The 19,409-nt window shown below is 29.7% G+C and overlaps 2 pseudogenes; both read left to right on the top strand.

Annotated features, from left to right (window-relative positions):
• LOC143050735 (uncharacterized) overlaps positions 1–19,409 on the top strand; it is a 272,373-nt pseudogene that overhangs the window by 129,714 nt on the left and 123,250 nt on the right.
• On the top strand, positions 4,530–8,057 carry LOC143052026 (uncharacterized; annotated as a pseudogene).

Below are 19,409 nucleotides of genomic sequence, written 5' to 3'. Positions count from 1 at the left end.
TTGACAATTTTTTTCGATAATTGTAATAGAAGATACCTGAAATCGGTCATTTGCTCAAGATAGATTTATAATATATAATGACAATTGTACCTGAAGTAAATTTGAACCAACTTAATTTCTTTTAACAATATTATATTTTTTAGTCAATTTTACCCCTTTTTGATAATTCACATTCTAATATTACATTATATCGACCATATTCTAAAGATAGTTATATAGAATATATAACCAAACATGTCAACGGTTTTAATCACGATTTTTTAAAAATTCACTGTAAATTTGACTTTTTCGATAATTGTAATAGATGATACCTGAAATCTGTCATTTGCTCAAGATAGATTTATAATATGTAATGACAATTGTACCTGAAGTAAATTTGAACCAACTTAATTTCTTTTAACGATATTATATTTTTAGTAAATTCTACCCCTTTTGGATAATTCATTCTGATATAAAATTATATCGACCATATTCTAAAGATAGATGTATAGAATATATAACCAAACCTGCCAACAGTTTTAATCAAGTTTTTTTTTAAATTTCACTGTAAAATTGACAACATTTTCGATAAATGTAATAGATGATACCTTAAATCGGTCATTTGATCAGGATAAATTAATAATATGTAATGACAAATGATGTGAGGTAAACTTGAACCAACTTAATTTCGTTTAACAATATTATCAATGATTATAGTTTTTAGTAAATTCTACCTCTTTTTGATAATTCATTCTGATATGACTTTATATCGTCCATATTCTAAAGATAGTGGTATAGAAGAGGGACGAAAGATACCAAAGGGACAGTCAAACTCGTAAATCTAAAACAAACTGACAACGCCATGGCTAAAAATGAAAAAGACAAACAGAAAAACAATAGTACACATGACACAACATAGAAAACTAAAGAATAAACAACACGAACCCCACCAAAAACTAGGGGTAATCTCAGGTGCTCCGGAAGGGTAAGCAGATCCTGCTCCACATGTGGCATCCGTCGTGTTGCTAATAGAATATATTACCAAATCTGTCAACGGTTTTAATCAAGTTTTTTTTATAAATATGACTGTAAATTTGACAACTTTTTTCGATAATTGTAATATATGATATATTAAATCGGTCATTTGATCTAGAGAAATTTATAATATGTAATGACAATTGTATCTGAAGTAAATTTGAACCAACTTAATTTCTTTTAACGATATTATATTTTTAGTAAATTCTACCCCTTTTGGATAATTCATTCTGATATAGAATTATATCGACCATATTCTAAAGATAGATGTATGGAATATATAACCAAACCTGCCAACAGTTTTAATCAAGTTTTGTTTTAAATTTCACTGTAAATTTGACAACTTTTTCGATAATTGTAATAGATGATACCTTAAATCGGTCATTTGATCAGGATAAATTAATAATATGTAAACAAAAATGCTGTGAAGTAAACTTGAACAAACTTAATTTCTTTTAACAATATTATATTTTTTCATAAATTCTACCCCTTTTTGATAATTCATTCTGATATGACATTATATCGTCCATATTCTAAAGATAGTTGTATAGAATATATTACCAAATCTGTCAACGGTTTAAATCAAGTTTTTTTTTAAATATGACTGTAAATTTGAACTTTTTTTCGATAATTGTAACAGATAATATCTTAAATCGGTCATTTGATCAAGAGAAATTTATAATATGTAATGACAATTGTATCTGAAGTAAACTTGAACCAACTTAATTTCTTTTAACAATATTATATTTTTAGTAAATTCTACCCCTTTTGGATAATTCATTCTGATATAACATTATATCGACCATATTCTAAAGATCGATGTATAGAATATATAACCAAACCTGCCAACAGTTTTAATCAAGTTTTTTTTAAATATGACTGTAAATTTGACAACTTGTTCGATAATTGTAATAGATGATACCTTAAATCGGTCATTTGATCAAGATAGATTTATAGTATGTAATGACAATTGTATCTGAAGTAAACTTGAACCAACTTAATTTCTTTTAACAATATTATGTTTTTAGTAAATTCTACCCCTTTAGGATAATTCATTCTGATATAACATTATATTGACCATATTCTAAAGGTAGATTTATAGAATATATTACCAAACCTGCCAACAGTTTTAATCAAGTTTTTTTTTAAATATGACTGTAAATTTGACAATTTTTTTCGATAATTGTAATAGAAGATACCTGAAATCGGTCATTTGCTCAAGATAGATTTATAATATATAATGACAATTGTACCTGAAGTAAATTTGAACCAACTTAATTTCTTTTAACAATATTATATTTTTTAGTCAATTTTACCCCTTTTTGATAATTCACATTCTAATATTACATTACACCGACCATATTCTAAAGATAGTTATATAGAATATATAACCAAACATGTCAACGGTTTTAATCACGATTTTTTAAAAATTCACTGTAAATTTGACTTTTTCGATAATTGTAATAGATGATACCTGAAATCTGTCATTTGCTCAAGATAGATTTATAATATGTAATGACAATTGTACCTGAAGTAAATTTGAACCAACTTAATTTCTTTTTACAATATTATATTTTTTAGTAAATTCTGCCCCTTTTTGATAATTCACATTATCATATTACATTATATCGAGCATATTCTAAAGATAGTTGTATACAATATATTACCAAATCTGTCAACGGTTTTAATAAAGTTTTTTTTTAAATATGACTGTAAATTTGACATTTTTTTCGATAATTGTATTATATGATATCTTAAATCGGTCTTTTCATCAAGAGAAAGGAGTATGGCCACGAAGTGCCTATATTGGCCCTGTGAAATGACAAAAAAATAAATATAAACAAGGTGGATCCATTATAGTTAAAACATATCTACTAATATCGTTGTTTGTTATTATAAAAAAAAAATCATATTTTCATGACGTCACTAATGTGACGTAACCCCCGAAATCGAACCGGAACGCTCAAAACATCAACATTTTCGAAGAATTTCACACTTCTTGGTTAAATTTCGCATTGGCCACAGGCCTCGACCAAACTAATCTTAATCTCATTTTAATTGTTTAACACTTTAAAATCGTTTGCGACATTTATTAGCGTGGTCGAGGCCTGTGGCCACATCGAAAAATAAACTTTTGCAAACAAGCAAATCCGGATTCGACACTGTTATTTCCGATGTACGATAGATTTTGTGGCGAAATGTCTAATGAATCTACCACGAACTTATATTAAAATAGAAACAATTTTTATAGTTCATCTTCTTTTTATAATATTTTGATTACATTCTATCATATTTCGTTTTTTTTTTTGTGTGTATTGGAATTACATTGCGCATGTTTGTTGCACTTTTATGGATGAAGGCAGTTTTGCCGGACGGTGACATATTCGGTAATTTTTGTTTTCTCTGACATATACTGTAGACCATTATGTGAATCTTTTGTTGCAACTGAAGTATGCTTTTCTTGGAGATTACATATTGAGGTAAGTCAAAATTAATTTACAGATTTAAATAACAAACAAAATTGGAATAACAAGTTCCGTAGCTTTGTCAACTGCCGACGGAGATTTTTTTCCCGTAGTTACAACGTGTTTTTTTTTTTTATTGAAACGCAGGACAAATTTGTGGAAAATAAAATGACTAGTAGATAATAAATTGATTAAGAGTTCATTGTGAACAACGTTATTTTAACACTTAAAAGGGATTTTGAAATGTTATGTTTAAGATTGGTCGGCTTTGCTATAAAAAAAAATGGGGCAGCTTTAAATTAAGGCCGAATTTATTCTACGAAAACCGTCTTAAAAAGATCCTAATAACTATGCTGAAGCAGTAATATATCTTTACTCATGTATGTTTAAAACAAAAAAACAAAAACAAACAAAAGCAGACGACCAGCTTCAGTACCGACTTAAAATTTATATACCACTTGTTTTCCACCGTTAGAATGTACGACGTCGTGGTGTAATGGTTAGAGCGTTGCTCTTTTAGAGTGGCATGACAAAGCTAGTAAGGGTTCGCGGCCCATTGATATAAAAAAGTTTTTTTTTTCTTCTTTTTTTTTTTTTGTATAATATCATTAAACCTAATGCATTTCTTTCATTCCTGTGATTGTTTGAATGGATCCACTGATATTTTTTTTATTTTTTAGTCTTACTGATTATTTGGAAACGTTTCTATTCGGCATTTGATTTTTTTTAAAAAAAAATTGTTATCCAACAAATTATTTTTATATAGAACTTGCCTTTCTGATGTGTAATAGAAATTAAACAAGTTCAGATACCTGCATATTTAGTCCCCCATAAATTATCAAATATGATATGATCTATAAATACTGTATATATACTAGTGTGACTACTAGTGTCGGTGAGTTAGGACTGGGAACTAAATTATTTTATTACACATTGTCTGTTCAAGTTTCATTCCTGAACATATATGTTTATACACCATAATTAAAAATGAGATGTGTTATAAAATTGTTGCTCTGTTAAATATTGTGAGATTGCAGTTCATTATCACATGCATCAAATCTTCTGTTCTAAACTGCAATCGTGGTTCGCGTACTAAGATTCATTTCTTTATTTCACTTCAGAATGCCTGGAAGCGGTCCAAAGTATTACCCGTGCGTTCTATGCAATAAAAGGACTAAACCACATGAAAGAAGATCAATCAATAAATCTGTAGCAAAGTATTTGAAGAAGAATTTTTTGATAACATATAAACAAGAAGACAAAATATGCAATACGTGTAGGCACAAATACTATGTTCAGGAAACCAGACAATCCTCTGTTGTACAGCATATATTATCTGACGATGAAGAGTATGCTCCACCAGCAAAACGTAGATCTACTGTTTTATCCAGTCCACCATCAGTATCTCTTTCAATACCTTCTACATCAAAAAGCCATTCATACTGTTTCATATGCAAAAAGCCTGGACCAAAGCTAATTGTTGTTCCATCACAATCAAGATTTTCTGCATTTCTTAAAAAAGAGGTTATAATTCCTGCAGGATGTCGCTGTTGTCCTGGACATTTGACGGAAGATAATTTTACAGAAGATGCAATAAATAAAATAAACTGTACCAATGATAATGTCATCCTTAACAGATCTTCAATTATGGATCTTTTGAAGAAGTTAAGATACACAGCCTTACAAAATGAACAATCAAGAATTGACTTTGATACAGATAAAGTTTTATCTGACTCTGACTTTATCAATTTAACCGGAATAAATAAGGACAACTTTAATGATCTTCATTCCTACATCAAAAATACAGTAAGAAATACACCTACACGAAGCACAAGAACTTCTCTTGGAATTTTCCTTTTTAAATTAAAATCTGGAATTTCAAATAAAGTGCTATCTACCATTTTCAACATATCAAGATCAAGTTTACGCCGAGCCATTTCATGTGTCAGACAAGCTTTAGTTAAGAATTTCGTACCTGAAAATTTGGGTTTTCAACACATCAGCCATGATGATGTCGTTAATCTGCACACACGACCACTAGCTCAGACTTTATTTGGGGATGGAACAAACACACAGGCCATCTTAGTGCTTGATGGCACCTATATGTATATCCAAAAAAGCGGAAATTTTCATTTTCAAAGACGGTCATATAGTTTACACAAGGGACGACCGCTTGTTAAACCAATGGTAGTTGTTACTACTACAGGGTATTTTGTGACTGTTCTGGGACCATACTTGGCCGACTGCAAAAATAATGATGCGGCAATCCTCAAACATATGTTTAACACAAAATGTAGAAGATATCAAAGAATGGGTTCAAGACGATGATATATTTGTCGTTGACAGAGGATTCAGAGACTCATTGGAGCTTCTTGGTGATTTGGGGATAAAGGCACAGATGCCAAGCTTTTTAACGAAAGGCCAAAAACAGATGACAACAGATGAAGCCAATGCAAGCAGATTAGTTACTAAGGTTTGTACCCCTACAGCCAAAATACTGTAGTATAATTCTCAAAACTAATTTTGAAACTGCGTCACTTTATATAGTATCATGTTGAGATATTTGTATCGCTACACAGAAAATGCTTTCATTCATACGAAGCACACCCAACTCAACAATTCATATGCCCATTGTTACTGCTAAGACTATGACTATTATGCCACTAATAAGAATAAAGAAAAGTAACTTATAGGACTGCGTATTTTTTTGTTTTCCCCTATGAATAGTTTTTTACACATAAATATCAATTAAACAAACGAAATCGATAAAAAGGTAGCACACCTTCCATCAACGTTTTATATTCTGCACACGTGACGGTATTGTTGTTACTGTTAGCAAAAATGACAATGTATATAACATAATTGACATTGACAAACATAGTTTTAATTGCAACCTTATGTTTAGAGCTATTTTTCTAATGCATGTAGGTCAAAGGTTTGGTTGGATTTCTTGCTTTTATCGTATAAATGTTTTACTCGAGCATCCAATAGCATTATATAAACTGAAGCCCTACCTATGGATTAATTGCAATTGTAAATCTTTATTATAATGTTTGAGCAAACAGTTATATAAACAAAGCAAGCAAGCCAACCAAACCTTTAACCTACATGCTGTAGGAAAATAGCCCTTAATTACTATTTTTCTCATTCTAGGTCCGTTGGGTAGTAGAATCTGCTAATGCAAGAATCAAGAGATGGAAGTATCTGAGCCATGTTTTACCAAATAAACAAGTTCCATATATCGGAGATTATCTTTGCATTGTATGTGGAATATCAAATAAATATTTGCCGCCGTTGTCTCCAGGTAAACATTCTCACTAAGATAGCTCGTATTGATAACTGTGATAATTAAGTATATGTATATCATAAATAGTGATCAAATCGAATTTGCGATATTTTAAAGACACATTTTTTTTCACTAGGAAATTCGCACTGTGAGAGCTGTCATTTTCCACTTTATTTTTAAGAAAATGTACAAAGAAAAAAAAACTTTCTCTAAAAAGTATTAATAACTTTTCCCTATCTTTCAAAATCTATAAGACAAATGATAAATAATACCACATGATTATATAAATCATTAATTATTATTGTTCTTTTGCATATAGATATAGAAAGTGTGGTATGAGTGCTAATGAGACAACTCTCCATACTGCGACTAAGAGTTGGTAATTTTTGTGTCATTTGGATAAACTTGTAAATTGTTGTCTCATTGGAAATCACACCACACTTTTTTATATTTGATTAAAAAATAGTGAAACTATTTACTTGTATTATAATTGAAATTTTCTTGTTTAAAAAGGGTGTGACAATGAAGAAGCATTGGCTGCAAAAATGCTCTATCTGTCGAAAAGAGTAAATACACTGAAAGAGAGGGTAGAAGAAGAAAATTTGGAGAGGCGTAAGACAATTTGGAAAGAGCCAATAATCATACTTTAGACGATTTTCCACTTCTTGATGAAGAAGATCTTAGAAACATAACGTGCGGTGTCTATCAACTAAAACTTAGCACTAGCTACATTCAGGAACACTTAGAAGGCAATTGTCAAATTCTTATACATAAAGAGGATGAACATTTGATACGCGTGAAACTTCAGAGCCGTCATGTTTCTTCAAAAACCTACATCTTGTGGATAGAATACACATCTGCTGAAATTACCGCATGGTACTGTAAATGCAGAGCAGGAGCACGTGTTATGGGAGTATGTGCCCATATTGCATCAATACTCTGGTATCTTGGTTATGCAAGGCATAATCAGGATATATCTTATGGAGTCCAGCATTGGGGAGCATATCTAGAAGATGCAGCATCAATTCCACAAGCCGTAGACGAAAGTGATAGTGAGGAGAGTGTTGTTGAAGAATAGAATATTGTATCAATACTTGTTAGGTTTCTGTCTCCTTGACTTTATCTTAGTATTCCACTTGCTAATGTATTTGAACATGGTGAACTCTATTTGAATATATTGTAATGTTGTTGTTTTTTTTCAACTGAGCAAACTTTTTAAAAAGTTTTGAAGTAATTTATTGTTGAATATAACATATTCATCAGACATTTCATATAACTTTAAAGAAAACAAAATATAGACAAAATTTAAATAATAGATTTTGTATACCGATTGTAGTTATTTATAGTTTTCAATAATACATAACTTTATTGACACAGCTTACATTTATACGTTAATTAGGTCTTTCCACTTTTCTGTGGAAAGACCTATTGTTTTTCTTCTGATTATTTTTTTTTTTTTCTTCCGCCTAATTTTGTTCTTGCGATAAACATTTGTTTCGCAATATGTCGCTTAGATATTTTGTATATGATATCGAACAGTTTATGCGTTTTTGAAATTTACCCTGCGTAAACGAATACTTTTCTTTGTAGGAGTTATCTCCCCAAACACTGTTTTCCTTGTTATGGCATCTCCTTCGCAACCGTTAAAGATTATGACAAATTTATTTTACAAAATTGTTCGTTACATCCTCAGTAATTTTTGGCGTATTTGGATCGAAGCGATTCGAAGAAATTTTATAGGAGTTATCTATCTTTTCGGAATAAATTTGTCGGTATGTTTTTTTAACTCATAAACCGTTAACCGTATAACCCTGGAATGTTTTTATTTGAGTCCCCTGATTCCTAACTTAGAAAATTAGGTCAAGGTCAAAGGTCAAGGTCATATTTTAGATTTTCATATGTCTTTGATTTCCCTATAACTCTTGAACGGTTATAGATACAAAAAAATTAAGCAGTGAAAAATGCTTGGTACTTCAAGGAGCAACTTTTTTTACATTATGACTATATTGATTTTACCATCATGTAAGGGACATAACTCCCATCGATGGTTTTTAAAAGGCCATTTTTAGGCAAAACTCTTAAAGAAAAGGTCCTTGACCCATAGGGTCTTTTGCAATGACCTTGTGGAGCAATGACCTTGACGAAGGTTACAAGGTCAAAGGTCAAGGTCATCAAATTATGTGGTTTTGGCACTATTTAAACAGTTTTATGTGTGTTTGAATTTCAACCAACCAACCAACATACCAACCAACCAACCAACCAACCAATCAATCAATCAATCAATCAATCATGATCATGATCAATCAACCAATAATGATCATGATCAATCAATCAATCATGTTTCCGTCTCATGTGTTTCTTATAGGGTTCAACCTACCAACCAACCAACCAACCAACCAACCAACCAATGAATCAATCAATCAATCATGATCATGATCAACCAATCATGTTTCCGTCTCATGTGTTTAATATAGGGTCCAAGATCTTCTTTGTGTCTTTTTCCGTGTTTCAATTGACCCTATCCAATGTGTTTAACCAACCAACCAACCAACCAACTAATCAATCAATCAATCAATCAATCAATCAATCATGATCATGATCAATCAATCAATCATGATCATGATCAATCAATCATGTTTCCGTCTCATGTGTTTAATATAGGGTACAAGATCTTTTTTGTTTCTTTTTCCGTGTTTCAATTGACCCTATCCAACGTGTTTAACCAACCAACCAACCAACCAACCAACTAATCAATTAATCAATCAATCAACCAATCAATCAATCATGATCATGATCAATCAATCATGTTTCCGTCTCATGTGTTTAATATAGGGTCCAAGATCTCCTTTGTTTCTTTTTCCGTGTTTCAATTGACCCTATCCAACGTGTTTAACCAACCAACCAACTAATCAATTAATCAATCAATCAATCAACCAATCAATCAATCATGATCATGATCAATCAATCATGTTTCCGTCTCATGTGTTTAATATAGGGTCCAAGATCTCCTTTGTTTCTTTTTCCGTGTTTCAATTGACCCTATCCAACGTGTTTAACCAACCAACCAACCAACCAACTAATCAATTAATCAATCAATCAACCAATCAATCAATCATGATCATGATCAATCAATCATGTTTCCGTCTCATGTGTTTAATATAGGGTCCAAGATCTTCTTTGTTTCTTTTTCCGTGTTTCAATTGACCCTATCCAACGTGTTTAACCAACCAACCAACCAACCAACTAACCAACTTATCAATCAATCAATCAATCAATCAATCAATCAATCAATCTGTATGACTGTTTAATCATGACAGTTTATTGAAGGAACAAACTCTCAATTATTCAAGAAAAATTGAAATTTAATATTGTTCTTACGTCACTTCTGAAAAAAAATCCACATGTTCTCTGAAACTACAAGTACAATCGACCTCAAAATTTGCAGTCAGCAGGGCATACATGTACTAAACGTTTATAAAAAAACTTGGTGCAGATATCTCTCAAAGCTTTTCCTAGAGAAAAGAAATGGCAATGCCGTAAAAATAGCTTGCTAGGTCCGTAAATCTCAGTAAAAACCTACAATAAAATGTCCGCTCCGAGTTTGAAATACTAATCTGTGTTACAAACAGGTGCTGAAAAATGTACATTATCAGAAAATAATCAATAAATGTGTTTTAAAGTTACACCGGATCAATTAAATCCAAAACATGCACTACTTGTGAACTGTCATCAAAATGTCAATTTCCTACAATGACAAAAGAAATTACATTGTGTACATTCCATCTCTATAGATGTTGTCTGTTTAACGTCCCCACCTAAAAAGAAATAAAAAGACTATCTTTTCGTTATTATAAACCCGTGTCACGTGATGTGGCGCGCGCACTGTACCTAAAATAAAAGAAAAACTTTCCAAACTAAACATGAAACTTCTCCGGTTACAATAATATAGACCCCATACAGAAACAAACAAACAAACAAACAAACAAACAAACACCCCCCAATTCAATTAATTTTACAGGGGGAAAGACCCCCTACAATTGCTTTTTTAAAGCAATTGATTTATATTATAATTTATATCATTTCAATCAACTTTATAGTTAACAAGTAAATCCGTAAATGAACTTATCCGCTTTTGAAAACTAAGTGTGAGCATTTTGTCAATTCTTTTTTTATAGCTTTTTTTAAAAACAATTATTGGATAAAAAAAAAAAACCTTTGAGAAAATATGAAACGTATCCACTGAATAATTGAAGTATATTCAAGAACACCTGTATCGTTTTAAAAGACCCAATAAATTCAAAAGTATCATTTATCAACATTTTAAGAAGCACAGTCATCCTATTAAATATTTAACAGTTCAACCTTTAGAAGTAGTAAATAAGCAGCCTGGTGAATCTCATTCCAAGTTTGTACGATCACGAAAAATAAATGAATTAAATTGGATTAAAAAATTACAGACAGTCTACCCTCTCGGTCTTAATGATAATATCATGGGAATTGGCAATATATCAAGAACCGATTCTGTTAACATTTTGGATATAGTTTCTAAAACTGTTCGTAAAAATCGTTCTCATGGACGCAGAAAAAATCGCAATCAAAGAAAATTTCGGACCAACCATACAAATATTTCGGACCTAATTTCCATTTCAAAAAACAACGGCAGACATTATCTGTTAACCAAGCTTTGTTCTTTACCTATAAATAAATTAAATAAAATTTTAGAGGATTGCAACACAATTTCATATTACAGTCCTAAGTATGAAATTGTCCAAATTATAATGGCATATTGTTATTCTAAACTGTTTCCAAAAATTGATCGCCCTGAAGATCATAAAAAACATTTTATTAAAATAAAGTATGTCAATAAAGGTTTTGATTTTGTAAATATTGCCGGTATTTTTAACGACCATTCTGTTAAAGACCAAATTCCTGGATATTTTGATAATACTGAACTCCCTCTCATTTGTTATATTTACAAGAAATCTACCCGAAAATATGTGTTTAATTATAGCCAATTGTGTAAAGATGTAAATATCACTGAAAATACACCTATGTCGTGTAATTGCAGTAATTCAGAATACACCTATGGACCAATTTCCCATGTTATAACAGGAGACCTTAACATCGTTCGCGACCGAGAGTTAAAATCATTCCTCAGTAAAGGACCTAAATATCGTCCCCCGTCAACTATTAACTGGAATGAGTGTCGTAATATCATCAACGACTCACTCCGCGCCTACTGTTTGAAATGGGTAAAACGGGAAAAAGCTGACAAAAAATCTTTGGACTCTTTTTTTAATTCAGTAATGAAGATAGTTGATATTCGAATACAACATTTTAAAGAACATTTTACCCTCAACAAAAACTATAAAAACCCTATTTCGCGTATCAAAAATAAACTAACAGAACTAGCCAAGGAATTTGTTTTTGTCCCGGCTGATAAAGCTGCTAATAATATCATTATTGTTTGACGTAAATTTTATATAGAGGTTCTGCAAAAGGAAATCACGAATTCACCAACATTCCAACTGACTTCATTTTCAGAAAACGACATCTGTAACAAACATAAACTTTTAGCTACTTCTTTACAAGCAGAACCAAACACAATGAAAGTCCCAACTATGTACTGGCTTCCGAAGCTGCACAAAAAACCTTACAAATATAGATTTATTTCATCTTCCAGCCATTGTTCAACTACTAAATTGTCTGTTTTACTTACTAGTACACTTGGTACAATAAAAAACCTGATAATAAATTGTTCAAATAAGGCCTTTGAAAATAGTGGAATTAATTACTTTTGGAGTGTCAAAAACTCGTTGGAAGTACTTGATAAATTGCATGCATATATTGGTGATTTTGAATCTGTTCAAAGTTTTGATTTTTCTACCCTATATACCACTTTGCCTCATATTCTTATTAAGAAAAAATTCACATCCCTAATTAACTGGGCATTTAAAAAGTCGGAATGCGAGTACATATGTTCAAACTCTTTTAGATCATTTTTTAGTAGCAATAAACAAAAGAACTATGTCAATTGGACATGCTTTGATACTATTTATGCACTTGAATTTTTACTTGATAACATTTTTGTTCGCTTTGGAGATTCCGTATATCGTCAAGTTATTGGAATTCCAATGGGGACTAACTGTGCACCACTTATTGCGGACCTGTTTTTGTATTGTTATGAGTTACAATTTATGACTAAAATTAGCAAAGACCCATCAAAACAACATTTGATACAAAAATTTAACAATACTTTTAGATATTTGGATGATATATTGGCTCTAAATAATGACGACTTCAGTATGTATACTAAAGAAATTTATCCTGTAGAACTTACTTTAAATAAAGCTAATGATAACAATGACCACTGCCCTTTCCTCGATCTTGATATCTATATCATAAACGGGAAGCTTAATACTAAAATTTATGATAAAAGAGATGATTTTTCATTTCCTATTGTTAATTATCCATTTTTAGATGGTGACGTTCCCTTGTCACCATCTTATGGTGTTTATATATCTCAACTTGTACGATTCGCTCGTGTATGTAACAATGTATTAGATTTTAGCGAGAGAAATTTATGTATTACTGAAAAATTATTACACCAGGGTTTTCGATATCACAAACTGGTCAAAACATTTACTAAATTTTATCACCGGTATAAGGAAATAATTCGTAAATATAAATCAACATGCAGACATCTTATACGTTCAGGTATTTCACATCCAAAATTTTATGGAAATATTCTTTATAAAGCACAAAAATGTCAGTATTCTCCTCAGAAACTAACAAAACCTTTAAATAGACTTATTAAAAGGGGATATAGTTACGATACTGTTGTCAGGTCATTAAAGATTGCATATTTTGGCTTTAACATTGATTCACTGATAGGGTCTTTGCATCGGAACTAAACACATTTATTTCTAAAAAAAACAGTTGTTGGCATGACACGGGTTATGTTCTTCTCATATATTTTATGATAGTATGATACTAAACCCCTAACAGGAGGGATTGTACCTGATATTCATATGATGAAGACATAATCTTTCTATCAGTTTAATTGAGGTCTGGAGCTGGCATGTCAGTTAACTGCTAGTAGTCTGTTGTTATTTATGTATTATTGTCATTTTATTTATTTTCTTTTGTTACATCTTTTGACATCAGACTCGGACTTCTCTTGAACTGAATTTTAATGTGCGTATTGTTATTCGTTTACTTTTCTACATTGGTTAGAGGTATAGGGGGAGGGTTGAGATCTCATAAACATGTTTAACCCCGCCGCAATTTTGCGCCTGTCCCAAGTCAGGAGCCTCTGGCCTTTGTTAGTCTTGTATGATTTTTAAATTTTAGTTTCTTGTGTATAATTCGGAGTTTAGTATGACGTCCATTATCACTGTACTATTATGCATATTTTAGGGGCCAGCTGAAGGACACCTACGGGTGCGGGAATTCTCGCTACATTGAAGACCCATTGGTTGCCTTCGGCTGTTGTTTGCTCTATGGTCGGGTGGTTGTCGCTTTGACATATTCACCATTTCCTTTCTCAATTTTATCTTATTAGTTTTAGAGTTGTACATTGTACATATTTTCACGCGTTTAAGGTACAATTAGAGACAGTATAAATTATAAATATTTTGTGTGTCAGTGGTCGTTGGTGTATAAATAGCAGTGTTGAATGAAATTGTCGTTTATATACGTATTTTTATTCTGAATGCTGATTTGAGAGTGTGGTACATTTGTATGGTATGTGTTATACGATTATATCATATGGAATTATATGTATTGTCTATACGAATTGTTTTCATTATTAATTTTTTTCCAGGAAATAAAATGTTTTGAGTTTCATCGAAACCACGGGTTTTATATTCATATTAATGTAAGAGATGATATGGCATGATTTCCAATGAGACAACAATCGTAAAACATTTTTAAAGATTTTAAATCGGCTGTACTCCACTCGCCAAGATATTTTACAGCTTTCAATGAATGTGCCTTCTGCCAAATATAAGACTAATATGCCTTTATGTGTTAGGAAACTATATATAACTTTGAATTTAATCTATGCTATAGATTTTTTTTTTGTCTGCAATTTCTATTTCGTGAATATCAAAGCCGAAAACAAGTTTTCCGTGCAATTGTACTTAATGTAATTGGAGCATTGTTTGCCACTTTAATCTGTCCGGCTTTTTGTAAGTTTTTGTTAATATATATATAAAGAACGAACTATGTGTATGAGATTCAAGAAATACTTTTCAAAATAATACTTGTGGTGAAAGGATTATATTAGTATAAGAACGTCAAGAAAATTAATTTTGACGTTACGCACAAATTGTTAAAATAGGATTTCACCATGGTCTTTTCTGACGTTCAGGAAAATTTTACAGACAGAGTTACAAGTATGATGGTTGTCAATTTATAAGCTACCCTAGTAAGGGATTATTCTGAAGTAATTTAGTCAATTTCTGAGACAGGGCCATTTTTGACCCTTCGTGGCCCTACTCCTTTATAATATGTAATGACAATTGTATCTGAAGTAAACTTGAACCCAATTAATTTCTTTTAAGGATGTTATATTTTTAGTAAATTCTACCCCTTTTGGATAATTCATTCTGATATAGAATGATATCGACCATATTCTAAAGATAAATGTATAGAATATATAACCAAACCTGCCAACAGTTTTCATCAAGTTTTTTTTTTAATTTCACTGTAAATTTGACAATTTTTTCCGATAATTGTAATAGATGATACCTTAAATCGGTCATTTGATCAAGATCAATTTATAATATGTAATGACAATTGTATTTGAAGTAAACTTGAACCAATTTAATTTCTTTTAAAAATATTATATTTTTCAGTGAATTCTACCCCTTTTTGATAATTCATTCTGATATAGAATTATATCGACCATATTCTAAAGGTAGATGTATAGAATATATTACGAAACCTGCCAACAATTTTAATCAAGTTTTTTTTTAAATATGACTGTAAATTTGACAATTTTTTTCGATAATTGTAATAGAAGATACCTGAAATCGGTCATTTGCTCAAGATAGATTTATAATATATAATGACAATTGTACCTGAAGTAAATTTGAACCAACTTAATTTCTTTTAACAATATTATATTTTTTAGTAAATTCTACCCCTTTTTGATGATTCACATTCTAATATTACATTATATCGACCATATTCTAAAGATAGTTATATAGAATATATAACAAAACATGTCAACGGTTTTAATCACGATTTTTTAAAAATTCACTGTAAATTTGACTTTTTCGATAATTGTAATAGATGATACCTGAAATCGGTCATTTGCTCAAGATAGATTTATAATATGTAATGACAATTGTACCTGAAGTAAATTTGAACCAACTTAATTTCTTTTAACAATATTATATTTTTTAGTAAATTCTGCCCCTTTTTGATAATTCACATTCTCATATTACATTATATCGAGCATATTCTAAAGATAGTTGTATACAATATATTACCAAATCTGTCAACGGTTTTAATAAAGTTTTTTTTTTTAAATATGACTGTAAATTTGACATTTTTTTCGATAATTGTAATATATGATATCTTAAATCGGTCTTTTCATCAAGAGAAATTTATAATATGTAATGACAATTGTATCTGAAGTAAACTTAAACCCAATTAATTTCTTTTAAGGATGTTATATTTTTAGTAAATTCTACCCCTTTTGGATAATTCATTCTGATATAGAATGATATCGACCATATTCTAAAGATAGATGTATAGAATATATAACCAAACCTGCCAACAGTTTTCATCAAGTTTTTTTTTTAATTTCACTGTAAATTTGACAATTTTTTCCGATAATTGTAATAGATGATACCTTAAATCGGTCATTTGATCAAGATCAATTTATAATATGTAATGACAATTGTATCTGAAGTAAACTTGAACCAATTTAATTTCTTTTAAAAATATATTTTTCAGTAAATTCTACCCCTTTTTGATAATTCATTCTGATATAGAATTATATCGACCATATTCTAAAGGTAGATGTATAGAATATATTACGAAACCTGCCAACAATTTAATCAAGTTTTTTTTTAAATATGACTGTAAATTTGACAATTTTTTTCAATAATTGTAATAGACGATACCTGAAATCGGTCATTTGCTCAAGATAGATTTATAATATATAATGACAATTGTACCTGAAGTAAATTTGAACCAACTTAATTTCTTTTAACAATATTATATTTTTTAGTAAATCCTACCCCTTTTTGATAATTCACATTCTAATATTACATTATATCGACCATATACTAAAGATAGTTATATAGAATATATAACCAAACCTGTCAACGGTTTTAATCACGATTTTTTAAAAATTCACTGTAAATTTGACTTTTTCGATAATTGTAATAGATGATACCTGAAATCGGTCATTTGCTCAAGATAGATTTATAATATGTAATGACAATTGTACCTGAAGTAAATTTGAACCAACTTAATTTCTTTTAACAATATTATATTTCTTTAGTAAATTCTACCCCTTTTTGATAATTTACATTCTGATATTTCATTATATCGACCATATTCTAAAGATAGTTGTATAGAATATATTACTAAACCTGTCAACGGTTTTAATCACGATTTTTTTTTAAATTCACTGTGAATTTGACTTTTTTCGATAATTGTAATAGATGATACCTGAAATCGGTCATTTGCTCAAGATAGATTTATAATATGTAATGACAATTGTACCTGAAGTAAATTTGAACCAACTTAATTTCTTTTAACAATATTATATTTTTTCGTAAATTCTACCCCTTTTTGATAATTCACATTCTGATATTACATTATATCGACCATATTCTAAAGATAGTAGTATAGAATATATTACCAAATCTGTCAACGGTTTTAATAAAAAAAAAATTTAAATATGACTGTAAATTTGACATTTTTTCGATAATTGTAATATATGATATCTTAAATCGGTCTTTTCATCAAGAGAAATTTATAATATGTAATGACAATTGTATCTGAAGTAAACTTGAACCAACTTAATTTCTTTTAAGGATGTTATATTTTTAGTAAATTCTACCCCTTTTGGATAATTCATTCTGATATAGAATGATATCGACCATATTCTAAAAATAGATGTATAGAATATATAACCAAACCTGCCAACAGTTTTCATCGAGTTTTTTTTTTAATTTCACTGTAAATTTGACAATTTTTTCCGATAATTGTAATAGATGATACCTTAAATCGGTCATTTGATCAAGATAAATTTATAATATGTAATGACAATTGTATCTGAAGTAAACTTGAACCAATTTAATTTCTTTTAAAAATATTATATTTTTCAGTAAATTCTACCCCTTTTTGATGATTCATTCTGGTATAACATTATATCGACCATATTCTAAATTCAGATGTATAGAATATATTACGAAACCTGCCAACAATTTTAAAATTTTTTTTTTTTAAATTTCACTGTAAATTTGACAATTTTTTTCGATAATTGTAATAGATGATACCTGAAATCGGTCATTTGCTCAAGATAGATTTATAATATGTAATGACAATTGTACCTGAAGTAAATATGAACCAACCTAATTTCTTTTAACAATATTATATTTCTTTAGTAAATTCTACCCCTTTTTGATAATTCACATTCTGATATTTCATTATATCGACCATATTCTAAAGATAGTTGTATAGAATATATTACTAAACCTGTCAACGGTTTTAATCTAGATTTTTTTTTAAATTCACTGTGAATTTGACTTTTTTCGATAATTGTAATAGATGATACCTGAAATCGGTCATTTGCTCAAGATAGATTTATAATATGTAATGACAATTGTACCTGATGTAAATTTGAACCAACTTAATTTCTTTTAATAATATTATATTTTTTCGTAAATTCTACCCCTTTTTGATAATTCACATTCTGATATTACATTATATCGACCATATTCTAAAGATAGTAGTATAGAATATATTACCAAATCTGTCAACGGTTTTAATCAAGTTTTTTTTTAAATATGACTAAATTTGACATTTTTTTTTCGATAATTGTAATATATGATATCTTAAATCGGTCATTTGATCAAGAGAAATTGAAAATATGTAATGACAAATGAATCTGAAGTAAACTTGAACCAACTTAATTTCTTTTAACGATATTATATTTTTAGTAAATTCTACCCCTTTTGGATAATTCATTCTGATATAAAATTATATCGACCATATTCTAAAGATAGATGTATAGAATATATAACCAAACCTGCCAACAGGTTTAATCAAGTTTTTTTTTAAATTTCACTGTAAATTTGACAACATTTTCGATAATTGTAATAGATGATACCTTAAATCGGTCATTTGATCAGGATAAATTAATAATATGTAATGACAAATGATGTGAGGTAAACTTCAACCAACTTAATTTCGTTTAACAATATTATCAATGATTATATTTTTTAGTAAATTCTACCTCTTTTTGATAATTCATTCTGATATGACATTATATCGTCCATATTCTAAAGATAGTTGTATAGAAGAGGGACGAAAGATACCAAAGGGACAGTCAAACTCGTAAATCTAAAACAAACTGACAACGTCATGGCTAAAAATGAAAAAGACAAACAGAAAAA

Source organism: Mytilus galloprovincialis, chromosome 11, assembly GCF_965363235.1.
Source record: "Mytilus galloprovincialis chromosome 11, xbMytGall1.hap1.1, whole genome shotgun sequence".
NCBI lineage: Eukaryota > Metazoa > Mollusca > Bivalvia > Mytilida > Mytilidae > Mytilus > Mytilus galloprovincialis.
Note: the sequence above shows the minus strand (reverse complement) of the source record. Positions and strands in the feature narration are given on the sequence as shown.